The 24,055-nt window shown below is 36.1% G+C and overlaps 1 protein-coding gene and 1 pseudogene; both read left to right on the top strand.

Annotated features, from left to right (window-relative positions):
- Window positions 1–24,055, top strand: part of LOC126769487 (uncharacterized) — a 1,339,673-nt gene that overhangs the window by 694,719 nt on the left and 620,899 nt on the right.
- Window positions 16,498–17,105, top strand: LOC126769578 (hepatic leukemia factor-like; annotated as a pseudogene).

The raw sequence follows: 24,055 nt of genomic DNA, 5'->3' as shown, positions 1-24,055 counted from the left end.
AGTGATAACGAAGTAACAGCCTGTAAAACGTCCCAATGCTCGGCTGAGGTGCAGGTGTTGTAACGACTGGGCCATCTTCAATCTTTTATGATTAATAGGTATTTTTAAAACGTTAGTTATTAAGCTACCTACATATACTAATATTTAAACTTTCCTCCTTACTTATGTGAAACATGAAGCTTTTGTCGCATTAATTAAACAACGCTATCGTACAATAAAATCTTAATGCTAATTATTAAGAACTCTTTATTAGTTCAAACCTTTTTGTGAGCATACTCGTGTACCTGAATGTATGTAATTAATTCGTAGATATATATCTTGGCCAATCGGATATTCTAATTGGTTATTTGATTGCAATGTTTTATTCTTTAGCTCCTACGGAATTTCAGTAACTACACGTTAAAAGCCTTCCAGTATTAGATAACATAGCGACAGCTGTCACAAAATTATATTATATAAGACGCGGTGTGATATTTACATTAGATATTTAAATTATGAGGCAACATCAGTCAACGGTAACACCTGCCTGTGTTGCGAATATTAATCCTTTAAGTGTGGGCACTGACCATACTCTACAAAAAATGACATGCATTATGCCTTCTTATACATACAGCATCTTTATCCGAAATAATATTTTTGAATATAGATTCTAACGAGAAGAACTGACAACAAACTCAATAGTTAAGTACTCTTTTCCACCAAGTTAGTTTTTTTTATTTAGGTATATTAATAATAATACTTTACTGTTATCCAATACATACATATTATAAAAAATAGCCTGAACTGGCGTTACCCGTACGTCAGAAGTCAGTTCCATCCCATTCAATTATTAAAAAGTATTACAAAGGGTCTTATTACTAATTATTGTAAGTTAATCCAAACCGTGTGCGCGTGACTGCATAAATGTGTGTATGTGTGCTATAATTGAGCGTGTGATGTGAATGTTCATTTGTGAGGTAGTTAATAGTTTCTCAACGTCTTCATAATTAAGTTGTTTTAACCATGTTTTAGTTTTTCCTTTTAATTGGTAGTTGTTAATGTCCTTTATTCTTGAAATTGAGTATTTTTTATAAAATCTAGGTAGGATACTGTTATAATGTTGCTGTGCAAATTTACTTTTAACTTTATTGTAAGGAAATCGATGGAATATGAATTAAATACAATTAAATTTATTAGTTATCCGGTATGAAAATCAACGGATACTAATGTTTTCTTTATAATCGATATAGTCTTTTATTAAGTAAATAATTTTTCTTTATTAATTACTTTTTGACATGCGATTTAAATTTATTAATAGGTCAAGTAATTTTTTTTTTCTACTGACTTTGTTTATTTCATTACATCAACTAAATTTATTTAATATTACATTGAAACATAAATATTATATCTAAGTTAACATGTTTTACACGTTAACACAGAAATATAACAATGTAAATTTTTTTTTATTGTTTAAGTCAAATTTAAAATAGTACCACCCAATTCCCACCCGACGCAAAGCTGCCCATAATACAGGCTGCATTTCCGCGCTGTACGTTTTTTTTACAAGAAGTGTTCATTTATTATTATAAGAATTACCGAACTGTGGAATATTATTTGTTGTTAATGTCCCAGGAAGGTTTTCATTTATTAAGTTGGTTACATGGTAATGTTAATAAAAAACAATTAAATTTGTACCTATCCTGCCTGTAAATAAACAAATATTAACTCGTTGTGGTTGTGGTTCAAGCTCCACTTGGTTCTTCGGATCACGGCCTTATATCTACCAAAGTGCCACAGGCCAAGCTGCCGCCATCAGCGGTATGCAAACGTCGCGTTTGGCACTATAAGTCGGCAGATTGAGACGGTATGCGCGATTACTATGCGTCAGTCCCATGGAAGGAACGTTGCTTCAGTGGGAATGACCCGACAGCTAGTGCCGCTGCTGTTGCTGATGAGATCATGTTAGGAATGGAATACTACATTCCTAGCTAAGATCTCATCAGTAGGGGTACGCGTAACCGTTGGTTAACTCGTGAATGTGCCGACGCTGTATCATCTAAGCAGGCGGCATATCGCGCGTGGATCAACGGCTGCGTTAGCGGGGCATCTAACATTGACTCACTGAAAGCAAACTACAATAAAAATTCCAAGTCCTGTAGGAAGGCATACACGAGAGCGGATGAACAGCGCATTGTACAGATTGGTCATGACCTTATTTCGCATCCTAGGATTCCTCGCATTGCAAAACAATTTCCACCGCTCAGAAATCCGGACGGATCGCTAGCTCACAGTCCGCAGGAGAAAGCCGATCTCCTGGCTAAACTCTTTGCCGACAACTCCGTGATCGATGATTGTAGTGCGCTGCCACCAACAATACCTTCATATGGCCACACGATGCCTGACATCAAAATCAGGCAACGTGATGTGCGTGCGGAGCTGCAATCACTTGATATAAGGAAAGCTTGCGGTCCTGATGGAATACCAACCATAGTGCTGAAGAAGTGCGCGGCGGAGCTGTCTTCTGTGTTGCAACTTCTACTCTTCTGCGCCCGTTTCAACTTTCTCTCTCTTCGGGATGTGTGCCGGAGGCTTGGAGAAGAGCTAATGTGCAAGCGGTTCCCAAAAAAGGGGATCGGTCTGACCCGGCAAATTATTGACCAATAGCTATCACCTCAGTAATTTGTAAGGTGATGGAACGGATTCTTAACAACCAATTGATCCATTACCTAGAAGATCGCTGTCTAATTAATGATCGTCAGTACGGGTTTCGACCAAAACGGTCCACAGGTGTTCCTCTAGCGTACGTAACACACCTCTGGGGTGAAGCTATCGACAAGCATGGAGAATCGTTGGCTGTCAGCCTCGATATCTCCAAGGCTTTCGACAGGGTCTGTCACAGAAGTCTTCTCTCCAAGCTACCGGCATATGGTCTGCCTGCTCAGCTATGCACCAGGATTGCCAGCTTCCTACACAAGCGTAGCCTTCGTGTTTTAGTAGATGGTTGCGCTTCACAATTCTATGTAGTGAATGCTGGGGTCCCCCAGGGATCTGTGCTATCTCCCACACTCTCTCTTTTACATATAAATGATATGCTCTCTCTTGGGAACATACATTGCTATGCAGATGATAGTACAGTGCATGGTGGATACCACGGACGCGCAGTGGCTGGGCGGACGGAAACTGAGTAGAGGCGGGAGAATCTTGTCATTGAACTCGATAGGACATTAGAGCTCATCGCCAAATGGGGTTCTGATAATCTTGTTGAGTTTAATGCCAAGAAAACACAGGTTTGCGCTCTCACAGCGAAAAAGTCACCATTTTCCCCTCTTCCCTTCCTCTGTGGCACACCGCTGATGATAAAAAGCAAAATCGCCATGCTGGGGATGGACGTTCGCTGCGACCTTAGTCCAAGGGATTACATCGAGGCTATTATAAAAACTGCTTCGTTATAAATATTGCTCGCACCTTTGGGATGGCTCCGCTAAGTACCTACTGGAGGCCTTGGACCGGTTGCAGCGACGTGCAGTACGCATTATTGGCGACGTAAAGGTCACAAACACCCTTGAACCTTTACAATTGCGTCGCTAGACAGCAGCACTGAGCGCTTTCTATCGACTGTATCACGGCGAGTGCTCTGAGGAATTATTCTCTCTAATTCCTGCTTCCCCCTTCCTTCTTAAGTCCACGCGAGCTGGTTCTCGATGTCACCTCCTAACTGTGACATCAATTCCATCGCACACAAAGAAATTTGGCAACTCCTTTCTGTGTCGCACTACCAAAACATGGAATTCCTTACCAGCTCACGTGTTCCCCTCCTCTTACAACCAGGGTTCCTTCAGACGAGGCGCGAAGAGGCATCTTGGGGGCCGGCAAGGCGGGGACGGCTAGTACAGAACATTCTTCCCGACTCAAACATTCGACCCGACCGAGTTGCGCGCGCGCTGTCTGTTAGAGCTGGTGCTGTGTTCTTTGTTCCCCGTTTAAAAATTTTTAATCCAGTATTTTCGTAATTAATTCTTAATGTTCTTTCGTTAATTATATTATTTAGTGTTAACTTGAACCTTGATAATCAATCCAAAGTGCTTTGTGAAAGGATTATTTACTTATTTACGAGTAAAAACGGCAAGTGGTAACAAATCAGTGACATTGAATTGACTTTGATTGCAATCATACGGTCTTGGTCATTGAACCCTGTTGGTGTGGGTCTCTACGTCACATGAGGTCTACAATTTCGCCCGTTTACTCAAACACCGCATGGCCCTGTGGCAACTGTGACTGCTTTTTACGCTCGCCCTTTGAACGCATCTCGTGCGTTCTAGGTTCAAACCTCAGCCAAGCGCAAAAAAATATTTTCATATTTATTTGTGAATAATTATTTATCTAAATGAAGTACGCCTGCTGCAAATCAACGTCAGGGGGCGCCACCGAGGTAGTTACATGCGACAGTTGCGGTCAAAATTATCACTACAATTGTCTTAATCCTACGGGTACAAATAAAAACTTAACGCAAAATAGAAACAAATGGATATGCCCGGATTGCTTGCGTACCTTACCCAGACAAATAAACAGTGATAATACACCTGTACGCGGTCACAAACAAAATACAACATTAAACTACAACGAGAACATCACACTGCGCAGAGGTGGTTCGACCTCTACTATGGATATATCTTACCAACCCGATGGTTACAATACTTCCTTTTTGGATCAAGTGAAATTAATAATATCCTCAGAACCGAGCTTAAATCTACCATTGCTCCTTTGCAAAATGACTTAAAAAATCTACGAGAAGAGGTTTCCAGCTTTAAAAACTGCTTAGAATTCTTAAATAACAAATTTGAAGAATTTAATAAAAGAATAAATAACAGCGAGACTGAAATGAAACGTATATCTGAGCAGTGTCTGGAAGTCAATTCTCTTAAGTCAAAGGTAGAAGCCATCGAAGTCGAAAACAATAGCCGCGAGCAATGGTCCCGTAGATCCAACGTTGAGATATATGGAATACCCGAAAAAAAAAAACGAAAACCTATTCACCATTTTACAGGACATCGCTGGCAAGGCCGACTTCAACCTCAATGTTAATACAGACATAGATTTCATCACAAGAGTTGCTTCTAAGGACAAAGATGTTAAAAGAGCTAAACCTATTATTGTAAAATTCCTTTGTCGCTGGAAAAAAGATGACTTTCTGTCTCGAGTGAGAAAACTTAAATTGAAATGCCATGACATCGGCTTCTTATCAAATAACAAGAATATTTATTTCAATGATCATCTTACAAGTACAAATAAGTTACTGCTACAATTGGTAAAGAAGACTTGTAAAGAAAAATCCTATAGATACGTATGGGTTAAAAATTGTTGCATAATGGTACGCCGAAATGATACCAGTCCGGTTTTACATATAGTTAATTCTTGTGATGTAAAAAAAATTGTTTAAGTACTATCGTATATTGCAAAAAAAGTATTTCCTATATTATGTTGTATTCTCTTGTTGTTATTTTGTTTGTTATAAGGCAGGCTCTGTATGGCTATTCAATATTCTTATACTGCATTTTATTTATGTATCATTATCCTTATTTGTTATGTTTATTCCAAGTGTATTTCGCTGTACTTGCTTCTAGAATAATATACTTAATGCTTATATTGCTAAGAGCGTATTGGGCACTTCGCAGCTACATTATTCAATTATATTATTTGCAAGAGAGCGGTAATCACTTATCAGGTGTTACTGGTACATTTGCTGAACAATTAGCAAATATTTTAAATGATATTTATTATGTGCATTATATTGTGCACAATTGCCTTTTCCGCTTATAATGGCTAGGGATCTTAGTATTATTTATCAAAACGTTCGTGGACTCAGATCTAAAACTAATATTTTTTATAGGAACCTTATTCATGTTGACTGTGATATTATATGTCTTAGCGAAACTTGGCTGAATGAGTCTCTATTTGATTCGGAATTCTTCGACACACGGTATTCTGTATACAGAAGCGATCGTGATTACACTTTACGAGTAGATAGCTTAGGTGGCGGAGTTCTGATAGCTATAAGATCTCATCTCAATATTCACTCCTCATCTAAAATAAATTTGACAAATTCTGCGTCTGAAGTGATCAAAGTTAGCTTATCAATTAACTTGCTACCAACATCTAGATTAGTGCATATATACTGTTGTTATCTCCCTCATGGTAAATACCACTATGAAACATTATGCGAGTTTTTTGAATTAGTATCGTCAGAACTCATTTATAATCCTGACGACATTTTTTTAATATTGGGAGATTTTAACATTTCAAATGCTAAATGGAGTTACTGCCAGAATAGTATGGATCTTCAGAATATTTCTGACAATGACATTCTTATTGACTCTATATACCATTTTCTGAATTTTAATAACTTAAAGCAATACAATACAGTACCTAATATTAATAATAGATTTCTCGACTTAGTTATAAGTAATTGTGAATGTTCAATAGTAAGACACAGCGACCCACTTGTACCCGAAGACTCACATCATCCTACATTACTCATTTTACCTAAGATAACCGTACCGCGTGCAATTTCTAAGGCTTCTCGCACCATACGCATGTTTCATATAGCCGATTATACAGCAGTTAATAGAGCTCTGGGTGACATTGATTGGTTTGATCTCCTTAGTGAATCAGATATTACAAAAGCAGTAGATTTATTTTATGAAACGGTTAACAATGTTATACGTGAAATGGTGCCAACAAAAACTGTTGTATGCAACCGTCATTATCCATTCTGGTACTCAAAATCATTAGTAAAGATTATTGCTGAAAAACTTAAATATCACAAAAAATGGAAAATGTACAACAGAAATATTGACTATGATACTTTTTGTTTATTGCGGGAAAGACAAAAAAGGGTTCAGATTTATTACTACGACAGTTACATTAATTATTCCGAAATTCAAATTAAAAAGAATAGTAAATTTTTCTGGACTTTTGTTAAATCGAAACATGCTTCTAATTGCTTCCCTGAAACTATGTTTTATAATGATTCAGTTGCTACTGGTGGCAATGATGTTTGTCAACTTTTCAGCCAATACTTTAATTCGGTCTATGAAACGACAGTTTCTGGCATTTCTGATCATGATTTAGATAATGTATCATCCAAGACGCATTTAAGTATTTGCTCTATAACTATTACACAAGAGATGGTCGAATGCTTGGTTTTGTGTTTAGAACGTCGAAAGATTTCAAGAAAACTAGTACCCTAACTCTTCTATATAATTCCTTTGTACGACCTATCCTCGAATACGCTTCCACTGTTTGGAATCCGCATTACAAAACATACATACACCGATTGGAAAGAGTCCAAAATAAATTTATAAGATTTGTGCGTTTTAAGAAATTTATACATAATAATGAATGCTTAAATACGTTATCACTCGCTGACAGAAGAGCGATCAGAGATACAATATTCTTATTTAAATTAATTAATAATTTAGTTGATTCCCCGTTTCTCTTAGGTTGTATTAGTTTCCGATGCTCTCGAATCACCACACGTAAGTGCTTACTTTTTAATCCGTCACTCACCCGAAGCAAGTATGCGCAAAATATATTTGTATACAGAGCCTGCACCGACTACAATAAACGATTTAGCGAAATTGATTTTTTTACAACAGAGAATGTTAATAAAATAAGAAAATTATTGAAAGAATACTTGTTTAATAAATAATTAATAAAATTAATATTTTTTTGTAAATTAATAATGTATATGTATATTGAATCAATTACTTGCCATAAATTGATGATTTATGATGTTACTTTAATTGTTGAAATCAAATTTAAATATTTTTCATGACATTGTTTATATTTATGTTCATTAATATTATTGTAATTTAACTTCTTGATTTTTTTTTTTTTTTTTACTTTGTAATTAGTCTATTTGATTGTACTCGTAGATTGCATTGTATTTTTGTCTCTTTCTGTTGTCTTTTTTACACGCATAACATTTGTACTATTTTTAAGTGGAAACTTTATTGGTTTATGATTTAGTAATAATTCCTTAATTCTATGTAATAACACACTCTATGTTTCCCAAATATAAATAAAATAAAATAAAAATAAAGACTGTACTGGCCGTCGTCGCGTTTGGACTCTACTACCACTTACCATCAGGTGGAGTAGAGTCATTTGCCATCCCGGCGCATATATAATAAAAAAAAACTCGTATTGTAATATATGCCTATTTTTAACATGTGATTTAAATTTATTAATCAGCAAAATTTAAAATATTCGCTAATAAATGCGGAAAGATAAATGAGCTGACGTCATATTTCAGTCATTTCGGCTATCATCATAAAGCTACTGTAATGACAAAACTGTGTACTGATATATGTGTAATGATAATAGCACAAAAAGTTATATTTTATTAGTATAATATTCATAGCTTTAATTTATTCTTGGTATCCATAATATCCTCTATAATAAATAATAATAGGTCCTTACATATGAAATTAGCGTTTTGTCGTACTGACCACTTTGATCTGAAATATCTCCTTTTCGGTTCCTTCTTCGTCGTGACACTCTTGTCAGAGCGGTCGTGGTCGCCATGAAGTATCATGAATTATTCGGCGCAGATGTTATTCGCCTCACGAGCCTTCGCCATATGTCCCTGTTAGTGGTAAGCCTCGTGCATTCATGCAAGGGACCGCCAACAGTTGTTTTTATTTGGTCGGTCCATCGCATGGGCGTCCTTCCACGTGGTCTGTTGCCATCCACCTTGCCTTGAATGACAAGGCGCTCTATGGAGTTATTTCCTTGCCGGGAGACGTGTCCAAAAAAAGTTAGTATGCAATCTGAGTGATCTCAGGCGAGTTTTTTTTTGCCCGGCCTCGGTCAATCATCATCTTCGTTTTACTGCGGTTAAGCTTTAATCCGAATTCTTGGCATATGCGCTCTATTTTAAGAAGCAATTCTTCCATATGAACTGCGTCAGACGCAAACAGGGTCGTGTCGTCGTCATAGCGCAAATTTGTAATATTGCGCCCACCAACTGCAACACCGTCACTCCAGTCCTCAAGCGCAGTGCGCATTACCGGTTCTGTGTAAGCATTGAACAAGAGCGGTGATATTATGCATCCTTGGCGGACTCCAGCGCTGGGATGAAAGTCTTCAAATAAAACATCATCCGTCCGCACGGATGCAGTCCCATCTTCGTAAAGACGCTTAAGACGATGAACTAAGTGTTTCGGTGTACCCATGTCCAGTAACACCCTCCATAGTTTGGGCCATTTTACTGAGTCAAATGCCTTTGAGAAGTCAACAAAGCAAATATAATATAATATATATATATATAATAGGCTTCTCTATTATCTGGCGAACAATGAGGATCTGCTCCCGTGTACCCCTTCCTTTTACAAAACCGGCTTCTTCTGGTGCAATTTCCTTGGACAGAAAGTTCTTCAGTCGTTCATTGATTATGTGTAGCAGGATTTTACTAGCATGAGATATGAGGGCTATAAGGCGGTAGTTGCTACACTTCTTAGTTGAACCCTTCTTGTGCCATATCTTGTTGCATATGTTGTGGAAGATATTGACACCTATGTCGCCTAAGACTCTTATAGTTTCGATCGGTATAGCGTCTCTTCCTGTGGCTTTCCCCTTCTTTAGATGCATAATGACGGCTTTTACTTCCGATCGAATAATGTCTGGCTCTAGGTTTTCATTTCCGGGCTCTGTATCAGGAAAGTTTTTCGACTGGTTGTCCTGGAACAAGGACTGGCAATATCTCTTGAAAATGTCAGTTATATGCTTTAGCTCATTGACTTCTCCACCATCACTATCTTCAATGACCCAGGTCTTGGAAGGAAGTGTCTTTGTGATGGATCGAATTTTATGGTAGAGATCTCTGGACTCATGTCTATTTGCATGAGCATCGATTTCCTCACATATTTCCTCTTTGGTTAAGGAATCTAAATTCAAATTTATAAATTCATTTAGCTGGTACATTTGAGTTTTGAAAACATTCATTCATTTGTTTTGTCCTCATTATTTTAACGTACGTGGCGTCGCTTATTACCGCACAATGGAAAACATGAAATATGGGTATATTAACGAGTACGAGTTCTACCGCGGCACCAGCGCTGCAGAAACAGCTCGAAGGATTAATGATGTGTACGGCGCTGGTATCGCAAAAGAAAGCACTGCGCGTTTTTGGTTTTAACGTTTTCTTTCTGGAAATTTCAATTACAAAGAATATGTACTTACATATATGATGACTGTGTGGTATCTACCCAGAAGGGCTTGCTCACCCAAAAGCTCTACCGGCAAGTGAATATATAGATATAGATATAGCTATGAAGAAACGTTTACAAAAGTACGTTTTTATGTAGGTTTATTTAGATTTATAATCTAAGACTATTATTTATTACGATTATGAAATTTAATTAGCGATTTAGATAATAATAATAATAATAATAATAATAATAAATAACTTTATTCACTAAAAAAGAAACAAAGACAAAAAAAAAATAATATACAAAACCATAAAAAAAGAGTTAACAATATCATATTTCATCATATCTATGGGTATGCGAATCTTACAATTCAAAAACAATTTCGTTCATGTCTCATATCAAATAAGCCCCAACCAAAACACAATAGAAGGCATCGGCTTCGACCTTATTTGTCTTAGACTTGCAAGTACAAACTACATTTTACATAATTGTATCGTAAAACAATAAGTGGTTATTAAAATGTCTTTTTGTTATAAACAAAATGTCTAACAAATCGGCAAAGCGTTTTGTTCGTCTCCCGCCGAGTTTTTGGTTTATTGCAGGCGAAGAAGATAACGCAGCTATTGTTCTCAGAGAAAGTAGAGCTGTTTCAAAGAAAACGTCCCGACGGGAAAACGGTTGCACCCTTTGTGTCATTGCGAATATTACAATGCAAATGATACAATTCGCGTGAACGTTTCAACTGGTTCGTAATTTCGCAATTTCACCAAACGCTCGACATTATTTTAAAAGTCCTTATTTTAAAATGTTTTCTCTTTTTAAATTTTATTTGTTTTTAAAATGGTGTTTACATAAAAATAATAATAAATTAATTTGCTACGGAAACACTAAATTACTAGCTTACACGACTTAAATTACAATATACCTACCTGTTTACGCCGAACTAATATCGGGGATCAAACGGTAAATGAAACTAAGGAAGAGCTTTCCACTGTTCACACTATAATTTATTTTGTCTGATCATTTTAACAAAATCACCTTTACATTATATATATTCAGTAGCGAATCTAGACAGCGCGATTCAGGAAACTGACAGATTTTATTACCGCCATCTATACATACACTACCTACAGAAGGTATTTTAGTAATTTGAATAATGTATAATTTAGATTATATTAATAAAAGTAAAGACCTCTACATAATATACTTATATATTTCAAAAATAATATAATCCGAAATTTGTTTAATTAGGAATAATTATAAATATACTGTACAATATAATTGTCTGTATTTGGATTTGATTTTGTATATTTAAAGTGCTATTTTATGTAATCGCTTTGAAAATGTTGCGTGTCTTTCTGTGGCAATCATTTGACAGAAACTTAAAATAATATTTGCAAACGACTCGTGCCAATGTGTTTCTAAGCGAGATTCACGTGTGAAATTTTATTATCGATGATTAATATAGATCAATACAAAAATAGCATTACGAAATAACAATAAATACGAGTAGGTAATCAAATTCGATTCCTTTTAGTTTAGCTATTCACGGCTTAAAATTAATTGGATAAGTTTAGCTTATCTTTTCTAGACATCGCATACCTTTATATATAGGAGCTGCCCGTCCAGACGTATGTTCAAAATATTAGGTAATGAAAGATTTATTTTGAAGAACCAACATGTAAAACGGGCAGCAGAAGCCTTCTCGAAGCTATAACTCTTTTACCGCTAGTACCTGGAAATTGAAGTAGGCAAACAAGTAGTAATAAAATTCGCCGACGCACTTCTTTTTTGAATAAAATATAGGCTGGCCATTAGCAATTTACGACATCATTGTTTACATTCTCCGAGAATCTAAGAAGCATTGAAGGGAGCCGAAACAAAACATAATTGATGTAGTTGGCAACTTAAGCTTATAATTTATGATTTTACCCTAATAATAAGCAATAGTTAACGTGATTTGATGTAAAAATATCGAAAATTATCTAAAACTCCGATTCGAGTAAAAAAGTAATATATGGTTAATTTATTGAGAAAGGTATATACTTATAGTCTATAGCTCGTAGACAATATATATGTGACGTAATGCTATGACACATGTTTATTAGAACACATAAAATGTAATTATATCTCTATATATATAACTTACCTGTGTATATCTTTGAGTAAATAGTATGTCACTGATCGCAGAAATTTTAAATACTTTTTTGTTTGCCGGCTGTAGCTTAGATTCCTAGTAGTGAGATCGTCCACCCATATGGGTGCTCCATACAGTGCCATGGAACACACCACTCCGGCGTATATGTGCCGGCATGGTGATTCCGGCCCTCCCACGTTAGGTAGGAGGCGGCTCAAGACGGCAGCGGCATTGATGAGCTACGTGCCCAGTTGCACAAAGTATTGCCCGAAGCTCCATCTTCCATCCAGGATCAGACCTAATATCTCATCTGGGCCTTCACCACGTGGGACATGTATCACGGTCCCGACGTGGACTATAATAAAAATGTTTTATTATAAAGATAAATAAAACTTGTCCACGCGGTGATGATTTATAGTGTAATTACTTTCAATTTTGCTTTATATACAATACTTCTAATATTGATTTAAGTCTTCAATATAAATAATAATAAATAATGTAATATGTAATTATAACGATCAAAACTATGTACCTACATAGTTGATAAAAAGGCGTGGACACAGTATTATTTAGCTTATTCATCATCCCCTAAAACAAATGCATCGATTTAGTTATTATTAATAATAAAGTTGCATTTAGAATTTTTAAAATTTATTAAAAGTTATTATAACTTTTCTTTTAAAATTTCTAAAATAAATAAAAATGTAGTGTCTGTCTCTCAGTTTGCCGGGTCTAATCGCCAAAAAGAAAAAAAAATTATTATAGAGAATATTCTGATGTACTCTTTGTCTTTAAAATTATCATCCAAATCCGTTGTATACCTATATAGGTAGATAAGTATAATTACAAAAAATATTTTCAGGAAATCATTGCAACTCTTTCGAAATGTGATAAAAAGCGTTATTTTTCTTCCGTTAATATTTTTAGGCTTTAGGACTTGGGCTTTAGGTTATTGCTCAATGTGCAATATAAACTTAACGCGGCTTAAACCGTTGGGCACTGGTAATAATAAATACATGTATAAAGATGTATCCTGCACGTACTGCTTATTACTTCATTGTATAGTAAATGTAGTAATCGATAACTACCGCATTGTGTGATTGATACAGTTGCAACGCGGAAATAAGATGCATCTGTTATTTCGGAACACATTATCCAAAATGAACTCTATTGTAATAATATAGAGTTAAAAATTGATTGTGCCGCGTATGCTTTGCTAGAATTACATTTAAGATAATATAAGTTTTATTATATTGTGTTAAAGAATGAATTATAATGGCACAGGTTACGTGTGAATGCCCACGCGCCTGCCATTTGTGTTAACTCATTACAAAACTTAGTGGTCGGTTCGACCATTTTGTATTGTTGACATATTTCAAGATGGATGGTATAACTGTTTCACAATAATGTGTGTTTGATATCTATTTTATTTTCCGTTAGTGTTTTTTTGGACGGCAGACGATTTAAATTCCATGAATTTCAATTTGAAATAACTTCGAAGAGATACACTGAATACGGTTTTGTCACGAACTTTCTATAAATGACTTTTGTATATTTAAATGTGTTACTTCGTGAAAATTAACAAAAAAAATTAGTAATGAGTATTTAAAAATATTTTTTTTATAATTTGGTTTAATTACTGCAATTAAATGAATAGTAATCATTTCAAAAAGTATATTATTCTATATTTAAATTTTCTTTTTCGGAAGCATAAAGCTTAATAGTCCCTTTCAAATTAAACTTATTTAATTTTTTTAAAGGCCCTAATGGTGAGTTCCCATAACAGATAATGATGTCCAGCGCGTGCTTTGATAAAAGTCATCGAAGCGTCATCAGGGGACCAACTGATGCGTCTTTCTCGTAACTTCCGGTCGAAATTTTGCAATTATATAAATAAAAACCGACGGTGGTCCTACATTGATCCCGTGACAGGAAAGGGTTATAATACCTTAAACGTTTCAAGTGAGACGCATCTACAATTGGTCAAAAGATTATTCAAAAACATGAAAAACCAGTTGTTTGGGTTGATGCATTACTTTAAATATTGTCATTTATTGAACTTTAGCTTCCGATATGTATTTTTTCAAATTTTCAATAACCGATAACGAAATTTCGACCTTCAGAACTAACCCCGTGGACGGTCGGAGACAAAAGTTGAAAATGAAGAATTAAAGGCTATTGTGGAAGCGGATCCATCACAAAGCACTTCAGAGATAGCTGCAGTCTTCGGGGTAAGTGATAAAACTGTATTAATTCATTTCAAGCAAATCGGGAAAGTAAAAAAACTTGAACGATGGGTACCTCATGAATTGAGTGAATCGAACTTGCAAACACGCGTAGACTGCTGTGTTACTTTGCTCAACCGACACAATAATGAAGGGATTTTAAATCGAATCATTACTTGTGATGAAAAATAGATACTGTACGATAATCGGAAGCGCTCGTCGCTATGGCTGAACCCTGGAAACCCAGCCAAATCCTACCCTAAACGAAAATTGACACAGAAAAAGTTACTTGTGAGTGTTTGGTGGACTAGCGCCGGTGTCGTTCACTACAGCTTTTTAAAATCTGGCCAAACTATTACGGCATATCTATTGTCAGCAACTGCAAACCATGAAGGAAGAACTAGCAACTAAACAACCGAGATTGGTCAATCGCTCTAGGCCACTGCTGCTTCACGACAACGCAAGACACACACTGTACAATTAACAACCACTAAGTTAAATGCTACAATTAGAATGTCTACGACATCCACCGTACCCCCCGGGCCTGTCTCCAACAGATTACCATTTTTTCCGGAATTTGGACAACTTCTTACAAGGAAAAAAATCAACTCCGATGCGGAGGTCCAAACCGCCTTCAAAGAGTTTATTGATTCTCGCCCCCATGGTGTTTTTTAGTAAAAGGATCTATGAGATAGCAAAAGTGTATGAATAGCAACAGTATTTTGATTAATTAAATATATTTTACAAAAAAAAAAAAAACTTTATATTCCTCCCGTACAAAACGCCAATTTCATATGTAAGGACCTAATAATAATACATTTATTGTTATATGGTTCTTTAAGTAAAGCTTCTTTGGATACGATATGCATTAAATTTCAATATAGTATAAGAGCAACGTTTCTGTATGTAATCTTTAAGTGAGTTCCAAACCTTCTCTCCTTAATTAATTATTTAAGTCGAGTCTTTACCTAGCGATTGTTAAGTTAGGTACTTAAGTCCTGTGTTTGACAGAAAGTTACTGTCTAACACAGACGGGTTGAAAAATGCTTATCTAATTATGTATTTAAAAATATAACATTTATGTTACGTTCTTATAGCTCACTTCTCACACATACTTTTATCACCGAAATTTAGTTGAGAAGGTTTGATTTTTGATTTTTTATGTGAAACTTTGATTTTTAAAGACGTATAAATTCGTAAGTACATATTTTTTAATTGTTAATTTTAAGGCTTAGTGATAACTTGACGGTGTAATTATTTCAGTAAATAAATACAATAAACTCAATTCACAAATATCAACGTTTAATTTGTTCTTGGAGTGATGTTTAAGATTTATTTACTGATAGCTTTTGCGTCAGTTTCGTGTTAAGCAGAAAACTCGGATGATGCCACTATTGTTTACAGCGACCGCATTGCGATAAATTGAACACAACTCGCTCAGTCTATACAAGAGCAAAGAACAAAGGTTTCGAATTAAGATAAAATTGTATAAAAGGCAAATAAAGGTTCTCAAATAACAAAATGTACTCAAGTTCTCGGCTGTAGTTCAAAAGCTGCTGTAATTTATACTAAGTAAACATGTCGCACGCGACTTTGTTAACGCTAACAATTCATAAGGACATTTTTTTGATCCCGCTATAAATATATGACATTAAGAGACTGTAACTGATTTAAATAATTACTAATTATATTTCTTTGCTTATTTTATTCCATTGGACATTCCTAACTGTAATATTTGACTTACTCCCAGCAAAATAGTAATAGAATCCTATTGTTTAAGGGGAAATTTAATATTTATGTCGCCTACAGTCCCGTTACGAGTCCCGCAGGTAGAGGATTACCCCTTCCACAACACCCTTTTACGCCCACAAATGAGACAGACGCGTTAGAAAATTGCATTCAGTGTTTACTGACTATTTGTTCAGAAAACAACACATGCTAAAAAATGGCTTTGTGGATCCCCTACGCGGAGGAACCTTTGGACTTAACTACAAATGTTAAACAGGAAGTCTCACCAGACAGTACCTCAACACCTGGTTCCAAGGTTCCTGACTATAGATATTCATCAGAGCCACCGAGCTTAGAACATGAAAATAGATCTTACAATTGTTATGAGTGCAACATCCCGCCGTCCCAAATATCTCCGGTCGAGAGTTGGAACTACAGAAACGCACCTTCAACATCGCAATCAGAGGACTTAGATGTCGACTCGCTGTCTGATGATGCCGAGTATCAAGCCTTTTCAAGCAGGATGCATTTCGAGCTATGGCCGAGAAGAATGGAGGCAGCTTACTTGGAAATAATCCGAGAATGAGGCGAGCGGTCCAGAGGAATCGAGACGCTGACGACTCGTACAGGAAGCAGAGAGAAAAAAACAATTACGCGGCGAAACAGAGCAGAGACAGACGAAAGTTAAGAGAAGTTCGTCACGCGTTTCAAGTGACATATCTAAAGAAAAGAATTGCGAAATTAAGGCCCAAGCTCAGAGAACGAGTATGTCAACCTTGTCAACATCGCAAACAAATACGGAGCTTCCACAGCATTCGTGTATAAGCACAGTGCAACACAGTGTTGAACCGTACCCATACATCGGGTATGTCCAGCCCATGTACGTGCCCGTTGTTGAACCATCGCCTGGGCCTTCGAGTTCCGGGTTGCAGCAATCGACTAATAATTATATAAGTACGTGCTTGATATCGCCACCCAAGTCTCCGGGATCAGACAAAAAAAAAGCGTCCAACGGAGCTTCCACCGTATCCGTGTATAAGCACAGTGCGACACAGTGTTGAACCGTACCCATACATCGGGTATGTCCAGCCCATGTACGTGCCCGTTGTTGAACCATCGCCTGGGCCTTCGAGTTCCGGGTTGCAGCAATCGACTAATAATTATATAAGTACGTGCTTGATATCGCCACCCAAGTCTCCGGGATCAGACAAAAAAAAAGCGTCCAACGGAGCTTCCACCGTATCCGTGTATAAGCACAGTGCGACACAGTGTTGAACCGTACCCATACATCGGGTATGTCCAGCCCATGTACGTGCCCGTTGTTGAACCAGCGTCTGCGTCTTCGAGTACAAATATGTCGCAATCGATGAGTGTCTCAAGGAGTACGTGCGTATTTTCGCCACCCAAGTCTCCGGTATCAGACGAAAAAAAAAAGCGTCCAAGTTATATGATAGATGTAGACGCTTTATCAGACGATCCGGACTACCTTGCGTTCGAGAGGGAAGCCCTCAGAGCAATGGCCGAAAAGAAAGGAGGGTCGTTGCTCGGTAATAATCCGAGAATGCGTCGTGCCGTGCAAACTAATCAGAACACCGACAATTTTTAGAGAAAACAGAGAGAGAGGAATAATTTTGCTGCAAAGCAGAGCCGTGATAGGAGAAAACTACGAGAGATCCACAATTCACTCAAGGTCACTTATTTGAAAAAATACCTGTCTAAGATCATACGTCTGCTGTCTTCGAATAGGTGTATAGTGTGTGACCAGACGTTCCTTTAGAGATTTAGAATTATAATAGTGTTTAATTTTTTTTATTTTGAACTAGAAGTTCTAAACTCTAAGGTGTTTGTGCAATGATGTTTGTGCAATCTTATAAATAGTATACTTGGAGTATTACAAGGTTGTACATAATTTTCCGTGACTGCGTTGTCAGCTAAAACTTAATATATATAAAATTAAATACAGTTACATCCGGAGAGGAGCCATACGGTGTCATTTGCTTCCTGTTCTTGCATGAATAACATTTATGAATCGTTCGAATTATCTTTCATTATTCACGAATGGTTTAACTTCTATTTGACCGAATGTTGCAACTAAAATCATATTCTCCAACAATTTTTTCTGCAATGGTTATAATAAATTACTTAAATTAATATCAGTATGAAACCAAAGAACACGTAGAGCATCGTACATACAATAAAATGAAGAAATTATTTGAAAACATTTCGCGATATTGTATCAGAAAATTGTGACATCATGATATCATTGTAATCAACCTTCACATTTTTCTATCTATTGTGTCAAAAACAAGCAAGCTTGAGTAGCAAATTAATAGCAAACGCAAAATCTACGCAACTCTTCATAATAGACCGAAAGTCACCCCATTGTTCTTCCGATGTGTCCCGTTGGTTCAGGTAGCGGAAGTAACCCGTGCAGCGGGGTGGGGGTGCCCTGCACAATTAGACCACACCCCCGAGAATAAAAGACCGGGGCGACCAACAACATCATTAGTTACTCGCAGTCAACCGTAACTACTAACCGTACTAACTAAAGTAATCATGGCTCTCTGGACACCATACGCTGAGGACTCACCATTAGATCTATCTGTAAATAGTACACGTGAAACGACATCGCAAACAAATACGGAGCTTCCACCTCATCCGTGTATAAGCACAGTGCAATACAGTGTTGAACCGTACCCATACATCGGGTATGTCCAGCCCATGTACGTGCCCGTTGTTGAACCATCGCCTGGGCCTTCGAGTTCCGGGTTGCAGCAATCGACTAATAATTATATAAGTACGTGCTTGATATCGCCACCCAAGTCTCCGGGATCAGACAAAAAAAAAAGCGTCCAACGGAGCTTCCACCGTATCCGTGTATAAGCACAGTGCAACACAGTGTTGAACCGTACCCATACATCGGGTATGTCCAGCCCATGTACGTGCCCGTTGTTGAACCAGCGCCTGCGTCTTCGAGTACAAATATGTCGCAATCGATGAGTGTCTCAAGGAGTACGTGCGTATTTTCGCCACCCAAGTCTCCGGTATCAGACAAAAAAAAAAAGCGTCCAAGTTATATGATAGATGTAGACGCTCTATCAGACGATCCGGACTACCTTGCGTTCGAGAGGGAAGCCCTCAGAGCAATGGCCGAAAAGAACGGAGGGTCGTTGCTCGGTAATAATCCGAGAATGCGTCGTGCCGTGCAAACTAATCAGAACGCCGACGATTTTTATAGAAAACAGAGAGAGAGGAATAATTTTGCTGCAAAGCAGAGCCGTGACAGGAGAAAACTACGAGAGATCCACAATTCACTCAAGGTCACTTATTTGAAAAAAGACCTATCTAAGATCATACGTCTGCTGTCTTCGAATAGGTGTATAGTGTGTGACCAGACGTTCCTTTAGAGATTTAGAATTATAATAGTGTTTAATTTTTTTTATTTTGAACTAGAAGTTCTAAACTCTAAGGTGTTTGTGCAATGATGTTTGTGCAATCTTATAAATAGTATACTTGCAGAATATTATTCTCTAAAGAATTGTAAGTTGAAATAAATTTAATAAATGACCAAACATAAATTGACCTTTTCATTATTTAAAACCTTTTAGTTTTGTTACAAAATCATAGAAAGTTATAATCAATTTGAAGTTTACACTAACAATATCTATATCGAGTCAAATATCTTCAATAGATTTTTCTATCTTGTATCATAAAGATAAGGTGGACTACCGAGCTTAACCCCATTCAAGTCCCCATTGAATAAAAAGTTAAGTACATACCATTAAGTTACAATAGAATGGGTGCGGCTTGCGCAAGCGCCGCTTTTTGCTTCTTTCCGACCAATCGGGTTCAGAATGAGTGTTTATTGTGTATTCAAAGATGATCGATAGATATACATAATTTACTTTTATATTTACTTTAAATGGGTTTAGTGTATTTTTAATTTGTAGATAATCAATATAAAATGTTTAAAAGCAAATACGAAACCGTTCAATATATTTTTTGCCTCTGTTCATCAAACGATTTGTGTTATGTTTATTAGCTATTAAGATGCACACGGAATGATATCAATAAATAAATGGAAATAAGAGTGAAAAAATAACAGTACGAAACTTGCAATTTCATATATGTACTACTCAAATTTTCAATAATCCACCGCGCGAACATTAGTGTTATATTAGCTTCTTAATTAAAGTTATTTTTAGGTTAAGAAATCTAAAAATAAAACTAATTCCTGTACTGAAACTAGATTTATTTCGCTACAAATAACCTTACACAACTGGATATAACAGACTACTATACTTTCTGCTTGATGACGTGCGGCAAGTCGAATTTACCTCGGACGCATTTCAGCTTCACACCGGGACAATCTTTAACTCTGAAATTGATAAAAAACCCAAATTCATCATACATTATTGGTGGCAGACGCAGCAGATACTTGTTAAATTTAATATTAATCCATTTGGTTTTTGGTTAGTTTGATGGATCGCTTATAAAGCTAATCACAAGGTTGATAAGTAGTCACCATCGCCCATGAATTTTGAAAATATTAACTATTCCTTACATCGTCAACGCACCAATAATGGGAACAGAGGTATATATCTTTTGCCTGCATTTACACTGGCTCACTCACCTTTGTAATTGTAAAAAGATCTATAGCTAAGTATATTTATAGTCAAGATGTGCTGCAGTATTATGGCGACTGCTCCATTTGTCATGATGAACCACATCACTCACCTGCCGACTCTAACGAGCACGATATTGTGTTCCTGCAGGTTGTGTCCGATGCCCGGCACGTAGGCGATCATCTCTCGCCCGCTGGAGAGACGCACGAGCACGCATTTACGGTTAGCGGAGTTCGACTTCTTGGGTTTTCTGATCAAGGTTTTTAGTATCACACCCTGAAATTATGTTCCTTATTTAACTAAAAGTAAGAGCCTGTTTAGGGAAACATAACAGGGGTTCTGGGTTATCCTTTAATGAGAAGGTTTGGAGCTTAATTCATCACGTTGCTCCGTTGACTGTTCGTGAATACACACAAACATACACTTGTAGGTTTTTCACGTTATTTTACATCAAAGTAAAGCACTGTATTAAAAACACAAATTAAACACACGAATATTCAGTGATGCTTATATGCTTGGTACAGATTTACTCGATTTAGCTAAATAATCGAGGTTTTGTAAAACACATTGTTAGGAGACTATGTAAAAATATATATCTTAATATTCCGAATGGGTAAATAAAAACCTTCATAATATAAGAGATATTTGTGCACATTGTCTTTTATGCATATTTCTAATGCGCTGTTCATAGCAGTAAGTTTTGGCATCCCATGTTACAATTACATCCTAAAGTTGAGAGTGGTGTTTCAAAATTTTTTTTTTAATTTTATATTTGTATCGCAGACTGGAATCTAACATGTAATGTCCTATTTGCCTGTTCCTTACCTAGCTTCTTAACTCTACAAAACAAACGATAAACGATATACACACACAACGATACAAACTATTGATATGAGGCGGTAAACTAATGAGTGGTATTCACACAAGCGCGCCTGACCATATTAATAGTGACATTTAACTGAAAATTGTAAATTAATAATTTAAAAAAACCTAATACACGCATTTTATAGAATTATTTTTTTCCAATTTTGTTTAATGTTAGTTTAGTATGGAGTGTTTCTGAAGGGAAAATATTAGTAAAACACCAGTGAGTTATAGTTATAGCCCGGTTTCTATATTTAACGAATTATTTTTTTACATCTGTAACCGATAATTTTGATATGACTTCAATACTTACGGAACGTTATTTTTTAAATGCTTTTTATTCATGCATAAGGCAAAACTAATTGTTTTTTTTTTTTTAAATATAGTAACCGGATATGAAAGAATAGAAGTATGTAAAATAGTCAGCATACCTTGGCGAAAGGATTTCCATTGAGCGGATTTCTTGATTTTCTCTTTTTGATATGTGGACCCGTTTTGTGCATCTGCGCGAGGGATGCCATCGTTCTCGACAACACTGATGTTGCTTGGAGATTAGAGCCGGTTAGGAAGTCTGTTGTGGGTGCCACTCGACGGATTATAGATTGTGTGGGTGTAGCTGAATAAAAGTTTATAGAATAAAATACCATGATTCATGATATGTACTAATATTATAAATGCGAAAGTAGCTCTGTCTATTGGCTTATTTCTGTCACGAAGAAATCGAGGTAGTCTTAGATTTGGTTAAGGTCTTAAGTATATAATTTACAGGAACATATTTGCTATGCGAACTGAATTACGGGGAAAAGCTATTGCCATATAATAAAACTGATATAAATTGAAAACTTGCACATTAAAAAATAAATAAACAGCATATCCAAATAGGAGTATTGTTTAAAATACATAGCTGACATCTTTTTCATATTTTTTTCGCACGTAGTCAATATTCTTATCTCATAAAACAGCAGGTGCAAAACCCTCTGTTTCGGATTATCTTCCATCGTCATGTAGCCTAGATATTTTACTGTAATTTGAACTCTAACACAAAGACATAAGGATATCGAAAATATGCATGACGAAAAGGCTAAATGTGTACTGTTAACCGCGAATATATTGTTAAAATCAAGGTTTTGAAGGCGTTCTCGCAATTGTATCAATTGTGTGGGCTGTGATCAAATGTTCACATGGTCTCGTGGGGCGTTGTGTACTTTATAGCGGTTCTTGAAAGGTATGATTGACAAGTCCAAGATGTTGTACGATTCGATGCAGCGGGAACATCAAGTGTGGTCCGTTAAACAACTATTTTGGATTTGTATACATTTTTATAGATACGGTTAAATCAACTGTTGTTTGTTTGGATATTGATAAACTTTTCCTGGTTATAATATATTTGTTGATGTTACTTGCCGCTTTATCGATAACGGGCTTTAACAAGTTTCATAATACTAACAAATTATCGGTTTGAAAAATACTAAAGTTTTTTAAGCTCCAAACCTCCTCCTCAAAAAGGGAGAGTAGGCCTTAGCCCAGCAGTGGGGCATTTATAAGTTGTTACTGTATTTAATATTTCTTGCAATTTAATGGCTCGGTTTTAATGACATTGTAATGTATAAATTTAACGTATATATATCGCCGTTGCAGTTTTATTATATGTACATATATAAAGTCAAGATTTTTTTTCCCTAGTTACCTAGTCAGAACAACAAATGATTATTATAGATTGTTTTGTTATTTTTAAAATAGATGTTATTTTTTGCAAATTAAAAATATTCCAGGAACCCGAAACATATTCAGAAGTTAAAATTATTTGAGCAACAACTAAAATAACAAACGTATAGTAGAGTCGAAGGCAATATCACGTAGTGTCCGGCTGAATGTTATTGTTTGAGAAAATCGTCAACAAGTTACGAGCTGAACACTTGTTGGACGTGTTTTAAGATTTGTTGATTTCATATGCAATTAAATCAAAGCGACAGTTGACAATAGTACAAATACATTTGTAGGTATAAGATTTGATTTGAGTAGAATAGAAGAATTAGTAACGTACTTATTTTATCCTGAATTTGTTGATTTGGGGCTGATTTATCGATGGGACTATGTTATTTTGAAAAGTGAACTGGCGATTAATAAATCGGTCGTATAAAATTAAAGAATTGAAGTCATTTTTTTTCATCAAAAATATTTATACAGAGCGTCATTTACAAAACGCGTATACACTAAACTTGGACTGTGTCTGAAACAGTACCTGCTCTTTTTGCGGATTATAATCCGCTAATAGTGGGCATTGTC

The sequence above is a fragment of the Nymphalis io genome, chromosome 7 (genome assembly GCF_905147045.1).
Source record: "Nymphalis io chromosome 7, ilAglIoxx1.1, whole genome shotgun sequence".
Lineage (NCBI taxonomy): Eukaryota > Metazoa > Arthropoda > Insecta > Lepidoptera > Nymphalidae > Nymphalis > Nymphalis io.
This window is presented reverse-complemented; position numbering and strand designations above follow the sequence as displayed.